At 48.0% G+C, this 15,046-nt stretch overlaps 1 long non-coding RNA gene and 1 other non-coding gene across 3 annotated transcripts; both read right to left on the minus strand.

Moving 5' to 3' along the window:
• On the minus strand, positions 1–14,709 carry LOC137851921 (uncharacterized). 2 transcript variants are annotated; one of them, XR_011093575.1, is made up of 5 exons: positions 10,318–14,709; positions 8,277–10,200; positions 7,199–7,286; positions 4,177–4,300; positions 1–1,724 (listed from the first exon to the last, which is right to left on the minus strand). It is a non-coding gene; the product is annotated as an uncharacterized lncRNA (long non-coding RNA). The 2 variants fall into 2 exon arrangements; XR_011093574.1 differs by lacking the exons at positions 1–1,724; positions 4,177–4,300 and having other exon boundaries at positions 4,307–7,286.
• On the minus strand, positions 14–204 carry LOC137852835 (U2 spliceosomal RNA). Its single transcript, XR_011094064.1, has one exon. It is a non-coding gene; the product is annotated as a U2 spliceosomal RNA (small nuclear RNA).
• Positions 14,710–15,046: the final 337 nt, after the last annotated feature.

The raw sequence follows: 15,046 nt of genomic DNA on the forward strand, positions 1-15,046 counted from the left end.
AGCAACCTCCCGAGGGAGGTGCACCGTTCCCGGAGGTACTGCAATACCGGGACGATGCGCGGAGCGGAGGGAGCAAGCTCCGGATCCAACTCCCGAGCCCAAAAATCCGTTTAATATAAAGTCCTCTCATCGAGGACGTATCAGATATTAAACTGATAAGAACAGATACTACACTTGATCTTAGCCAAAAGGCCGAGAAGCGATGCCCACCCACCCGGCCCCGCGACGCCCGCTCCCGCGCCCACCACCCCGACCTCACGGACACTGCTCCACCGCCCGCCCCCGCCCTCCCGGGCCTCAACCCGCCGCCCTCGCCCGCCCTCGCCCGCGCTCCGCTCGCAGCCGCGACCCCCAAGCGCCCCGCCGCCGCGGCGCCGGGGCCTCCCAGCGGCCCGTTCGGGCCCCCAAGCGCCCGATTGGCTGGGCCCCGACACGAATTTGCATGCCCCGCCCCGCCCCGCCCCGCCCCGCCGGCCGCGTGCCCCGCCCACGAAGCCTCTGCGCCCGCCCTTCGCTCCGCGCTCATTGGCGCGGCTCCGCCTCCTCATCGCATTCGCCCCGTGTCTTTACAGGTAGGGTGTTCTCGGAGCACCACCCTCATTATCTACACCTGAGTCTCCAGCTCCAACTGCAATAGAGTAACCCTGCGGAAACGTCCTCCCTGGCAGCTCGGTATTTGATCTGCTCCCCTGGACTCTGGCGATGGGCACTTACCCAGTGCGGCGGGATTGCATGCACTGCAAGGAGTGCAAGTGAGAAAACAGCTGTTAATTAATTCATGCCAATTACTTCTGCAATAGCCTCAGCTCCCCACACTCTCCACCTTCACGTGGGGCATCTTAGAAGCCAGGGCTGGAGCAGCATTCATATGCACACACCCATGGGGAGTGGTTGCTTGCTGTAGCTATGGGTTGCAGGTCAGAGGTAGAGGAATTAAAAACAAGAGTTACAAAATATGGAGCCACAGGTCTTTGCCTTGTTCTGCAACATGAGGGTGACCAAGGGAGCAGCGCTGCTGTACTGGGAAGGTACTCTGAGCACTGAGCATGATTGTGCTGGAGGGGAGACAGTTCTGGCCACTCATTGCATGCATGAACTCTGGAGGCCTTTCTAGGCGTGTGGGCACAGGTCACAATTGAAGCCAGCACGAATTAGTCAGAAAAGGGGTGTTTTTCCCCAACCATGGAGCAGTTTCATGTGCTGTGAGACTCCCAGGGTACACATATTGTATGGGATTATGGCTCACATCAATTGTGTCCTGTCTCTGTTTTCTGAAAGGACTCCCACGGAACATGTAGAATGTTTTCATTGACACTATGTCAACAGAACAATACATACAGCTACATAACGTGCTCTAAATCTAGCTCTTTACCTCCACCATTACATTAACAGAAAGCCCTCTCACCATCCACTTGCCAGACATTAAAAGCTAAAAAATAATACTTATGCCTCCCTATCCCCCATCTGCATTTAGTCTCTGTGAAGCTGCCTGCTTTGTCATCTGCTTCTGGTGCATGGCTGCTTCCTGTTCGTGTTGTGTCCTGCAGAGACCCAGGTGTCTGACTCTTCTGCTCTCACTGCCATTTGTGTTGTTAACAGCCCTGAGAACAGACCTTGCCATTGCAGTGAGAGTTCCTTTGGCAGCGTTGTATGTACACCTGGTCTCCATTTGCTAGGAAGCAACAGCGCTCTGGTTTCATATGGGCCAAGAAGACTTCTTCCATCTGTGAATGACATTTGCCAATAATTTGACAGAAGTTGCTGAAACACTATCATCACGATTCACATCTGCTGTTGGCCCAAGATGCAATGCAGATCTCACTGGCTGGCCAGTAAGTACCTCATAGGCATTTCAAGCTGATTGATGGCTGTGGCACATGCTAAGAAAAGGGATGGGAATAACCTCAACCCTACTCTTTCCTGTCCATTAATATAATTTAGCTTATTATTTTTTCCTGAATTCCCAAGTTTTTCCACTTTTTCTGAACTTTGGAGAGACTAGAGATAATGAAAACTCTTAATGCAATAAAAGATCATATTAAATATTGTATTATTTTCCTCATCAAGTGTGCACCCCTATCTGATCAAACAGCAGCAGGGATCCCCCCAGTGAAAGAAATAAGGGTTTGGAAAGCCCCACGAAGGGACAGTCAGCCAGGCAGGTGGATAGAGAGCTGGGGCAGTGAAGATGAGCACAAGAAAGAGATGGAGGCAGGAGCAGGTGGAAGGGTGAAAGATGCAGGAGGAAGGAGGGGAGTGGGAATGGGTTGGGCAGTAGGACACTCATCACAGTTCCTGTACTTGGTTCTGCTGGGGAGAATTTCTAACTCAAACTCTTTCTCACTCTCTCATGTGGCTTCCTCTGTAAGTAACTGTTGGCTGATCTGTCACCCACTCAAAAGAACACAGTGGAGTCTTGCACACCTTACATGGGCCAAAGCTCTATGAGCCTCAGGCAGACACAGACAACTGGCAGCTGCAGGGGACAAAAGGACCTTTCAGCTCTCAGTGCCAGCCGTGGAAAAGAAGGAATAAGCTGTGGGTAGTTTTACTTCTTCCCAGAACCTGCCCCGGGCTCATAGCCCTCCTCCAGCTGCCTGGTAAGCTATCCAAGTGGTCACTAGGAAACTTCCCTGGGCAGGCAGACCTGGATCCCAGTCTGCTGTCCTGCCGTGCCCCAGGGCTTCTGCTGCTTCCTGCCATGAGCACATGGGAAGCAGCCACCCACACCCAGAGGGTTCACCCCCTCCGCTTTCCACCCAGGTGGGACCCAAAAGCTATTCCGAGCGTAGACCCCATTGCACTGCGCTGTAGCCCAGCATGACACAGCCCCTGCCACTGCCCCGAGCTGGCACAACGGTCATTTCCCCAGGAGCCATGGATCATGCAGCACCCCCGCCTGCCCGGTGCCTGGCCCCGCACAACGTCTCGAGGTGCCCAAATCCACCAACTTTGTGTCACTGCGCCTCAGGCACCTGTCCCACCACCACCACAGCTAAAGAGAACAGCACCCACGGTACAACCACGGTGCAGCGAGCGAGGAGCACTGCTGCCCACGGCCCTGACAGCGGTGCTACCGCACCCGGTCGGTGCCTGCGGCACCGCGGCGCCCCCCCGCACGCCCACACCCAGCGGCGGGGCCGTGCACACGCGGGGGCACCTTGCACGCCCGCGGACGGGCGCTAGTGCGCGTGCGTCGGGGTACACGGCCGCGCCTACTCGTGTGGGCACTACCGCACGCGTCCGGTAGGCGGCGCTACCGCACACGCTCACCACGGGGTGCTGCCGCGCATGCTCGCGAGGACGGGGCGCTACTGCGCGTGCCCGAACGGCGCCGTTCTCCGTGCTGCTTGCAGTACCCCATTTCGGCCAGCAGGTGGCAGCAGAGCGCGAACAGGCGCCACGCTGCCGCCTCTTGCCTGCATTTCCGCCTTGTGGCCAGCAGGCGGCAGCACGGCGCGGCGCTACTGCACCTTGGCCACGGGACGCTCCGGGCCTGCAACGTGAGCAGCAGTGGCAAACTACATTTCCCGGCATGCCCCGGGAACCCACGCGGCCGGCCGGGAGCCCAGAGCCTGGGGGCGGCCGCTCCCAGCGGCACCCAGCCGCCTCCTCCCGCGCACCCTCACCGTGCTCTGGGGCCAGCCCGGTGCCCGCCCCCGTTTCACGGCTCCCCCCTAACCCGCGGCTTTCTGTGCCCCAGCTGCCGGTTGCACAGCAGAGGCGCCCCGAGCCTGTCCTTCCCGGGGGCACAGACCTCCAGCCCCAGCCCCCCCTTCCCCTGTAGCAGCTGCCGCCCTGGCCACGCTTGGCAGCCGCCCCCTCATCACAGACGAGCCCCAGCACGCCCACCGCATGCAGTGAGGACAGCTGAGACTGCCACTGCTGTTGCCCCCTCCTCCTCTGCTGGCCCCACGGCCTGCACCCACCGCAGCTGGATAGCGCCCATACCCAGAGGGGGTGTCCCCATCAGCACCCTCATAGCCTCACCTGGAGCCCCTCCAGCCCCAGCCCACAGCTGCCACCCTTCAGGAACATGGAGCAACCACCCCCCAGCACCTGCCCCCTCCACACACCCTAATACAGAACCTGCACTGATAGGTGCAGGTGACAGCCATTTACCAAGGGCCAGAGACTGCAAACACAACAATACAAGCAAAAGAACCAAAATCCTACTATCTCATGCACAGAACTCCCAGGAAGGAGGCTGTAGCAGGGCTCTGTCCCTGTACATTTCCCCCTTCTCCTGGAGGGCCAGACATCTATCCCATGGGGAACAGTTGCTTCCTGCACCCGTGGGCTGCAAGACAGAGAAGAACAAAGAAAAATTGAGGAAAATGGTGTACAGCACAAGCAATGAGAGAGAAAATTGACAGCCAGAGGGAGAAAAGAAGAACCCATGGGATAGGGAGCTGGACAGGGCTGATCAGAGAGTAGAGGAAGGAGGAGAACAGAGGACCAGAAAGGAGGACAGCACTGGAGGAAAAAACAACTGCAACAGGCAGCAGGACAAAGACTGAGAAAGTAAAACAAAGGCTGGTCAGGGGGTTATAGCTAGAAAGATGAGACAGGGAACAGCACAGAAAGACAAAAAAAAGACAAGGAGAGGAAGCAGAACGGTGACAGAGTAAAAATAATGATAGGTATAGTGAGAAACAACAGGGCAGGGGAAGAAAGACAGAATGACAGAGAGAAGCAAGGAAGGGAACAACTGGGTTAGGCTTGGAGGCAAAGACAGATAAGGAAAGGAATAGGAATAAGGACAAAGGGATGGAGAAGGATAAAATAGTGATGGTCACCAGGACAGAGAAAGCAAGAAAGAGGGAGAGAGGAGAACAACAGGGAGGCAGAGAGAGAAAGGCCAGCACAGGGACAGAGGTGGGATTGGGAGAGGGGACAGGGAACACAATGACTGAACTGAAAGAGAGTGGTGGAGAGCAAGAAAGCACAATACAGACAGTGGAGCAGAGCAGGATGCAAGAACACGGAAAAGCAGAGGTAGACAAAGTGGTAAAATTTGTCAGAAAGAGAAATTGAGAAATGAGGAGCAGGAAAGGCAGACTGAGAAAAATCAAATAGTGATGGGCACCAGAAATGAGAAATGGAGAAGAACTGATGAGAGATGGAGAACTGAAAAGTCCTTAAAGGGGGCAGAACAACTGAGATCAGAGCACTGTAATTGAGAGAGAGGTGCAGAATGGGACAGAGATGGAGAAAGGAGAGACAGCAGTGTGGAGCAAGGCGGAGACAGCAAAAGAGCATAAAGGGAAGGGGAGCAGGACAGAGGCACAGAGAGGATAAGAGGTGAGCTGGGTGGACAAGGGGCTAGAACGATGGCAGAGGCAGCAGGACAGAGAGATGCAGACCAATAGAACAGAGAGTGGAAGGAGGGTGGAGGGACCGCAACAACAAGAGCAGTGCAGACATGGGGAGTGAAACATTAGGGAGGGAGAAAAATTGAGAAAGCCAGGAAGAAGGACAGAGTGGGGAAAAGAAAGACAAGCCTGGGATGGGTTGCAAGCAAGAGAGCAAAAGGTGTGTGTGTGTGGGGGTGTGTGAGAATGGGGAGCAGGGACAAGCTGGACTGAGAGATCCTGGTGGGGAGCTGGACAGAGGGAGAGAGTGAAAACAAGAAGGATAGAAAGCAGGGCAGTAAGGTTGGAGATGGAGGACAAGCAAGAAGGAACAGGGGAGCACGACAGGAGCCATACCAGCGTGTAACAGAACTTGTGAGCGTGACAGTTCTTGCAGCTGATGCAAGAAGGCCTTGTCAACAGACTCCCCCTGATCAGGTGGCCTGTAGCAGACCCCAACCACTAGATATCCTTTACTGGACTGGTCCTTGGTTTTCACCCACAAGCTCTCAACCTGGTCACAGCTGTTTCTCAGGCATAGCTCTTCACAATCTATCCACTTCCTAAAACAGAGGGCAACTTCTCCTCCCCTCCTTCCTAGTCTATCCCTTCTGAACAGTTTGTAGCCATCAATGACCACACTCCAGTCATGGGAATCATCCCACCAGGTTTCAGTGGTGGCAACTACATCATAGTTTCCTACTAGCATGGTGGGCTCCAGCTCCTCCTGTTTGCTATTAGTGTAAATGCACCTCAGCTGGGCCACCTTTTGGGAGGGAGAAGCCCTAACACCCTCTTGACCATACTCAGGTGTTTCCATAGTAATCAACCTCTCACCAACCCTTGTGTCCTTCCTGCAAAATGTTATGTCATCCTCCTTCACCAAGACACAAGTCTGCAAGGTCTTGGTAGCACACTCCTCAACGATAAGAACTGGTATGTTACATTCAGGCTCCTTTCTAGTGACCCTGGTTTCACCGCAAAACCCCCCTTCATAGCTAGTTTAAAGCTCTGTTAACGAATCTTGCCAACTCCCATCCTAAAACCATTTTCTGCCAGTGGAATAAGCTGTTCCTGTCTGTTTTCAGCAGGCCTGGTCTCCTGCAAATCGAGCCAAGCTCAAAAAACCCAAACCCCTGCTGGTGACACCAGGCTCAGAGCCAAGTAGTAATCCACTGGCCCATCATGTCCAGTCCCTTATTATTTCCTATAACCGGAGGGATAGAGGAGAATGACTTGTGCTCCTGAACCCTTGAACAGTCACCCCATGGCTCTGAAGTCCTTCATAGTCCTTAAAGAAGTTCTTCCTGTTTCATCACTGCCTACCTGAAACAACTAAAGAGGATAATAATCCGAGGGCTGTACTAGCAAAGGAAGTTTCTTCCTTACATCTTTAACCCGGGTCCCCGGGAGGCAGCAGACCTCCCTGTGTAGTGGGTCTAGTCTACATATCAGGCCTTCCTTCCCCTTCTCCTTTCCATGGATAGTGTACAGTATTTTCACTGGTCATGAAGAAATGCATTTTTATGAGTTTTATTATTACTGACTTCAGACATTTTTGGTTTGGGGAAAAAAAAAAAGACACATACCGGAGGTGACTCCATTTAATAGTCTCAAATAGTATTTGAAAGGAAAAGTTGCAAGGGTAAGTGCAAAAGTATGTAGTTATTACCAAAAGAGACAATGTAAGTAGTCTTCTCAATATTGCTTTTGGTATTTCATGGGGAAAAACATTGAGACTAAGATTCCTCATCCATAATATCTTGGGGGAAGGGGAGGGGGAGGGAGGCAGGCAGAGAAGGAACCTCATGCTCTTAGTATGTCACCTGACTATCACTGCTTACAGGTACTCAGTGTCTTCTGGTCTCAAAAGATGAGGTGGAGATATAATTGATTTCTTCTCCATATCTCTGGAAAGAGCTTTTCTCATATCTGTGGCAAAAGAAAAAAATGTTACTATAATGAGAGTCATTGTGCAAAGCCATATTAAGTGAATTCACTATTACAGTAAGATTATTTTTAACCAAGAACACTTCAGCAGCAATGTTACCAATTTGAATGTAGCACTGCACAAAATTCAGCTGAACGTAAAGGAAACGGCAGGCTAAAAGGACAAATACGTGACTTAAGGCATCTACAACAATGGTAGATGTCTGTCTACAGCCTTTGTATTTTGTAGCACTCTTTCGTACCAAATGAATAATGGAAGAACAGCAAAGATACACAGCATGTCCACAAAAGCCTTTGTGGAGGATATTTAAGGGGAAAAAAAAATCTCAAACAGCAAGCAACTAGTACTTCAGCCTTATTAACAGAGTAACATTAACATACATGAAATTTCCATGTTCTTTACCCTTTAAATTGAAAATGCCACCCAATCCTCTGACACTGTTGACCATTAACATTTTAATATTTCAATTTGGACCTCTAAGGAAAAAAAAAAAAAAAAAATCAAGTCCCTGTTATCAAGAGAGAAAAGGAAAAAAAGGGGGGGAGGAAAAAGAAGGGCAGGGGAGGGGGGGTAGAGAACAGAAGAAAAAAGAAAGCACAGCCATTCCTTTCCCCAGTCACATTAGCAAAAACCTCACGTACTTGGCAGGAGCGTTCTCTGAAAATGAAAACTGAATAAGTAACTGTGTTATTTAATCTTATCTATAGAATAACATGTCTTTGTACTTGCTAATTTACTCTTGTCTTGCAGTTTATTTTGCTACAGATACTACAAAATGTATAAACTGCAAGATTAAGTTTTACAAGTGATGCAATCTTTAGTAGGAAAAGATAACAAAAAGAGTAAACAAAATCCCATTCATCAACAATCACCTACACTTTTTTTCTTATAAAAAAATATAATTCAAACAGTCCCTGGCATGCTCAATATCAGTATCTTTCCATTCAACTTGAGGCAGAACAAGCACTTACCTTAAGCATCTTCCTCTGGTTTGCTATTGCTAACAGAATTGCAGTCTAATACTGACTGGTACACGCTATAGGCTAGTTGCTTATACATATTTACTGGATCCTGATTTGATACTCTAACGAAGATTTCAATAAAAAACAAACAAACAAACAACAAAAACAAAAAACCCCACACTCTATCTGAAAAAAAATAAAACACAGTAAGGAAGAGCTGAACATATTTCCAATTAAGAGCCCACAACATGTAATCAGACCAAGAATAGGTCTGATGTGGTCTTATGCTAATCAGACATCTGTCACGCTGTAATAACAGGTGTACTCATTTACCAAGGCACAAATCCAGTATCACCACAAAAAATGTTTCAGCCACGTGACCTATCTTCTACACCAGCCAGTGGGTTTAGAATTATTAACAGAAAGAACAGAAAAAGCTAAACACTCACACAAGCCTCATTTCCGTAAAACATTGTTATTATTATTATTATTATATATTAACAATCCACAGTCTAGATTCATCTAGATGGCATTAGCTGAGGGACTGCCTCGAGGGAATTAGAAAAATAAATAAATCAGTCTCTTGACTGCACATTTCCCGTTTTGCACTCCTTGCTTTCTTTGTCTCATGCCTGAAATTGAGTTTCTCGATACACTTTCCATCTCTGTCCCCATCATTCCTTCTTCCTAACAGAGCTGCCATCGTAATAAAAAAGTAGAATTTTCTTTAGCACTATGTGTCAGTCTAAACTTTGCAATAAGCAGTTCAGCAGCCAAGCAAGCTATCTACCCACTTAAGTGTCACCTATTGAGTAACTTAGAATCATGAAATGCTACAACATACTCTTCAGTCCCAATCATAATTTGACATTGCTAACAGACTATGCAAAATGGCAAGTGTTCTCATTCATAGGGTTGATAAATCTAATCCTCTGCTACAGAAGTAGCATCTGGGATAGGTACTGTCAAATCCTCTGCATATCTACATGAATGTTTGCCAAAAATCCCTTACCAACTTCCTGAACAGAAGCTTCATAAGAACTCTGCTGTAACAGGAAGAGAAAACAAATAAACTTTTAATGAAACACTCTAAAAACAGCAAAAGATTTATTCTTCTATATTAAATGTTGAAGTCAAATGCATAATTATGTAATATTTTATAGTTAAAAAATATTTGAAAAAAAAGTCAATCCTATGTGCAACTGCTGTAAAACTTCTAGGTATTATATATATAATCATGGAGCTTTCCTATAATAATACATTTTTAAAAAGAAAAGAACGCAATCATCCAAGTATTTAGGAGTTAACCGATGCCTTGCATTAGACAATCTTGTCAAACTCATGATGGTGAAACAGAACACTTACCAGACAGCTTATGGAAGTATATGATTTAAATATATATATATGTTACAGAAAGTGGCATTTGTCTAAAGGATGAGTTTAAGAAGATGGGTTTCTGAACACTACAGGAACAGATTTGCAGAGGCCCACAGTATGCTTCATTTCAAGAATCTGTGGTACAAGAAATTCAGCTTCATGGGCTGTTAAATACTCTGGCTGAATATTCTCAAAAAATTGACATATGCATGGTTTACATGTGGTTTTGTAAGCAATGCTGTAAGCATCTGCACATTTTACTAAGCATTTATGGCTTAAAACCTGCTTGGACTTTTATGGCAGGAGTCCTAATGAGATGTTCTCAACAGTTAGCAAGTAACAGAAATTAAACTACAAATTACAGCTTTGAAAAGACAGAGTCGTCATTGTTTTGAAAAATGGCACCATAAGGATTGTTTTTAATGCACTTACGGACATCAAAATGTAAATACTGTGAAAGTCATCAGGTGGCAGTAGCAAGCACCATGTCTTTTCCACACACATGCAGAGCTGGCCGACAACCGCACGTGCACAAAAGTATATTTGTTTTCCAGACCTGTTAACAAGGGGAGTAGGAACTGTGCAAAAAAATCAAATGAAATTTGCAGGAAACTGCAAATTCCCACACTGCCACAGAGGGAGGAACTACTCTTTGGTGCAAGTGACTCCTTACCCACAAGCCTAGTGGCAACAAAATAACTTCAATTTCCCAGCAGGCTTCAAAGAATAGCATGGCCAACTGGAACCCTGGGTCATCAGAGTACAACTCTCAGCATGCTGCAGGATGCAACACTCTCCGTAGTCTTGACACTGGAGGGACACAGTACTCCCTACCACCACCCCACTTTGCTGCCAGACCCACATAGCCTGGAGTGCTGCCCTGCTGCTGTCTCCTGCCCCAACATGGTGCCACAGTCCCACTCTGCAGCTCCCCACACAGGACTTTTCCTGTCCTAGCCAATAGACACCAAGTCTCCCTGCTGCCCTCCCACAGACACCCCAGCCCCACTCAGTTTCTCCCTTGATGAAGCTGCAGCCTTGGTAATACCAGCCCAGCCCCCTTGGGGCAGTAAAAGTAGCCCAAAGCAACCCCCTAGTGACTCCCTGCTCCACTGACCCAACAACCCCTGCTCATCCTCCCTGGGGCAGCTCCTTTATGCAGAGGGGCTGTATCCATCAGCACCCTCACTGCCACACCTGGGGTTCCTCCCACTACACCTCACAGCTGCAGCCCTTCAGCAATACAGGGCCACAACCCACAGCACCACCACATACCCCAGAATGGAACTGGCACCACATGAGGTTGTCTGTGGTGGTTTCATACTGATGAGGCAACTAAACACCACCACACTGCCCTCTCACCTCTTCCCCTCTTCTCCCCCTTAAAAAGAACAGGGAGGGAAAACATGATGAAAAAAAGCTGAAGAGTTAAGTGCAGAGAAATCATTCACCAGTTACCATCACGAGCAAGACAGAGTCAGCACAGGGAGGTTAATGTAATTTATTACCTACTAATAACAGGTTAGAGCAATGAGAACCAAAAATACACTGAAAGCACCTTCCCCACAACCACCCTCTTATACCTCCCCCCCCTCAATGGCACAAGGCAACAAAGAATGGGGTTTGCAGTCAGTCCCTAACACTTCATAACTTTCCACTCCTTCATGGTCAGTCTCTTCCCTTGCTCCATTATGGGGTCCCTCCCACAGGATGCTGTCCTTCCTGAACTGATCTTACGTGAGCTCCACACAGACTGAGAGTCTTCAAGAACTGCTCCGATATGGGTCTGTACCATGGGGTCCATCTTTTAGGAGTAGACTGCTCCAGCATGGGTCCTCCACAGATGGCAGTTCCTGCCAGATCACCTGGTCCACTGTGGGCTCCTCTCCGTGGGGTTGCAGTTTAGAGATCTGGTACACCACGGACTGCAGGGGGACAGCCTGCTCCAGCTTGGTCCTCTTTCAGTGGCTGCTCTAGTGCCTGGAACACCTCCTCACCCTCCTTCTTCACTGACCGTGGTGTCTGTGGGATTGTTTCTCTACATTTTTCAATTCTGTCTCCCAGTTTCCCCTATGCAGCAGGTGTTTTTGTTTGTTTGTTTTTGTTTGTTTTCCCTTTCTTAACTATGTTCTCACAGTGGCATAACCAGCAGCATTCATGGCTCAGCTTTTGCCAGCAACAGGTTGCTTTTGGAGCCAGCTGGAACTGACTCTTATCTAATGTGGGTCAGCTTCTGAACTTCCCACAGAGGCTACCCCTGAATCTCCCACTACCCAAACCTTGCCACGTAAACCAAATACACCTCATGACAAAATCTGTGCACCATGCAGACCCTCTCTCACTGTTTCCCCAAGCATTCTTTTGTCTCTCTGGCCTCACCCATCCTCTCCATCACAATGCCTCCTGGAAACTCTCTTAGGTTCCTAGAGTGCTTCTCACTCTACAACCTTCTTTGTCTCTTTCTTGCTCAGTCAGCACCCCTCCTCAGAACTTCTTTGTTCCCCAGAGCACTCTTTTCCCTCTATCTGTTTTAAATGACTGCCAATTAAAAAAAAAAAAAAAGGTTAATTTTTAATAGGTAAACCCAATACAGGTGATAGCCACTTCCCCAGTGCAGAGTGACAGTGTCAGGGCTCTGTGCCTGTATGCTTCCAGTTTGCCTGGGGAACTGCAGACTTTAGGCCTGGAGAAGTGTTCATTCATACATCCCATGGGGAAGTTGCCTTCTGCAGCCATAGGCTGCAGAACAGAGAAGGTGATGTGAGACAGAGGAAGTAAAAAATAATAATAATAATACTGAGGAAGAAAGAGTGGAGAGGAGAAAGACAAGGGTTTCAGGGTCAGACCTGTCTCTCTGCTGGGAACTGATGGAATATCAGCCATTCCTATTGGCCATCTTGTGCCCTCTCCCCACAGTCCATTGAGGGCAAGCCCTTGTCCTTCCCCTTGGCAGCCCACACTACCCATCTCTAGGGGACTCTGGGGCTATTCTTTGACAATGCATGTTGTCCTAGGCCAGTGTATGCCTTGAACAGTATCCCATCATTTGAGGGCTGGACAGGAAGCGGGTTTTTTCCAATGGTTCTCCACGAAACCACTGGGTTCTTCCACTTTCAATTTTATGGTGAACCTGGGTAGAAGGACCTGGATAGAAAGGATGTCTGAGAGATTAAATCACAAAAGCTCTTAGGCCACCCTTTACTACACCTACTTGTAATTCTATGGGGGGAAGGTAAGGACTGTAATAACGCACAGCCCCGACCTACAAGGATGAGAAGTCTACTCCCTCACAACCATCCATCATTGTCTATGTGCCAGCATTGGACATCCTGCAATGAAAATTTTGGCCAGGGCCACTGCTGCAGTACAGGTTTTAAGGCTGTGCTCCCATACACAGTACTGCACCTCCAGGGACAGGATGCTCAAGAACTGCTCCAGCATCAGCTGGAGCAGTACTCAAGGTAAACAAGTACCTCTGTCCCTTCACAGCCTTATCAAATATCTGTTTGTTTCACTATTTCCTTCCCACTGTCATTTCTTGTTCTACTTCTAGAAAGGCAATTTGTCCTAGATTACAGAATCAAAGTAAGAAAGGACCAGATTGTTGAATTAATTAATTGTCCTGGAGTGGAACTAGACATGTGTCCTGGTTTCAGCTAGGATAGAGTTAATTTTCCTCTTAGTAGCTGGTAAGGTGCTGTTTTTGGAATTTAGGATGAGAATAATGTTGATATCACAATGATGTTTCAATTCTTGCAGAGCAGTGCTTACACTAAGCCAAGGACTTTTCAGCTTCTCACACTGTTCTGCAGGCAGGCTGGGGGTGCAGCAGGAGCTGGGAGGGGACAGAGACAGGACAGCTGACCCAAACTGGCCAAAGGGGTATTCCATCCCATCTGGGGTCATGCTGAACAATTAATATGGAGGGGGCTGGCCAGGGTGGGGGGGCAACTGCTCGGGGATAGGCTGGGCATCGGTCAGCGCGTAGTGAGCAATTGCATTGTGCATCACTTGTTTTGTATGCATTATTATTATTATTATTATTGTTATTGTTATTGTCATTATTTTCCCTTTCTTTCCTGTCCTAATAAACTGTCTTTATCTCAACCCACAGGTTTTCATTTCTTTCTAATTCTCTCCCCTATCCCAGAGAGGGAGGAGGTAGGGTAAGCGAACGGCTGTGTGGTGCTTAGCTGCCGGTCAGGTTAAACCATAACATGTCTAAAGTCTAAGCACACTCTAAAGGGGAAAAAGAAAAAGGGGGAAAAAAGGGAAAAAAAAAAAAGTAATTGGGTAAGGAAAAAAAACATAATTGGGCAAGAACAACTGAAGCATGAACACAGGGCAGGAGCAACACAGTGTTTCACAGTCCATTTAAGTGATTGAAATGAAAGGTGATAAGGACAGTGTTCAGGTAGAATAGGTACAACATTTGGAAAGGGAACATACTACTTAAAACCTATAGAACTATATGAAATGCATAGAAGATTGCCTGCAAATGGCACAGCACACATAAGCCAGGAGGATAAAGACACAGCGGCTGTCAGGGAGCAGTAAGAGGTGGGTGACTGCTCCCCAGGGGACACAGCCAGCAGCAGAGCATGGTAGCGTGCCTGATAAGGCAGAGGCCTCCCTGACCGAGGGCCAGCCAAGCAGTACTAGAACAAGGCAAGCAAAACAAACCTGGAGCAGGTAGCCATCTTCAGCCGAGTCCAACTCATCAGACAAGCTCATGGCTATAAGGCACATCTAAAGGCAAGCCTTGAAGTCAGTCTACCTGACAGGAGTAACATGCCCCTCAGCAAGGTGTTGTTACAGCCAAGCAGGAAACGCACAACTGCAATATAACCCGTACAGGAGCCAGATGACCAGGCCTACCTGAGCTTACATTGAGACCCTGGAACAATGGGCAAAGTGTGTAAGTTTGACAGTGACTAGTATGTACCCAGCTGTGTTGGGAGAAGGGAGACCAAAATAGAGGGTAACAACCAGCCTCAAGTTTTAGAAGGCATGTAGTATGAATCACTGCTATGAGGACAAAAATTTTGTGGATGTACATGAACCAGGTGTTAAAGCCTGCAAGCTGGTCAAGTGAATTTTGACAGCAAAGTACCTCAGCCTGAAGTAGTTATATTCAAGCTACCCAGCTTTGTCATGCCCTAAAATTTGGATACTTTGATTAGCTCTGCATTGACTATGTCTTAATTTTGAGTTGAACCCAATTTTTGTAACAGAATTACTCTATCTAAGTTTATCTAACTTCTGCCTTCCAACTCCGCTTGCAAAAAGCAACTATAATATGATCATTCTAATCTCTCTTTTTGCATTTATCCACATTCTTCGCATTGTACTCAGTAGTGCTCAGTTTACTCTGAGAAAACTAAAAAAGCGTCAGGATACTA

The sequence above is a fragment of the Anas acuta genome, chromosome 2, assembly GCF_963932015.1.
Source record: "Anas acuta chromosome 2, bAnaAcu1.1, whole genome shotgun sequence".
Taxonomy (NCBI): domain Eukaryota; kingdom Metazoa; phylum Chordata; class Aves; order Anseriformes; family Anatidae; genus Anas; species Anas acuta.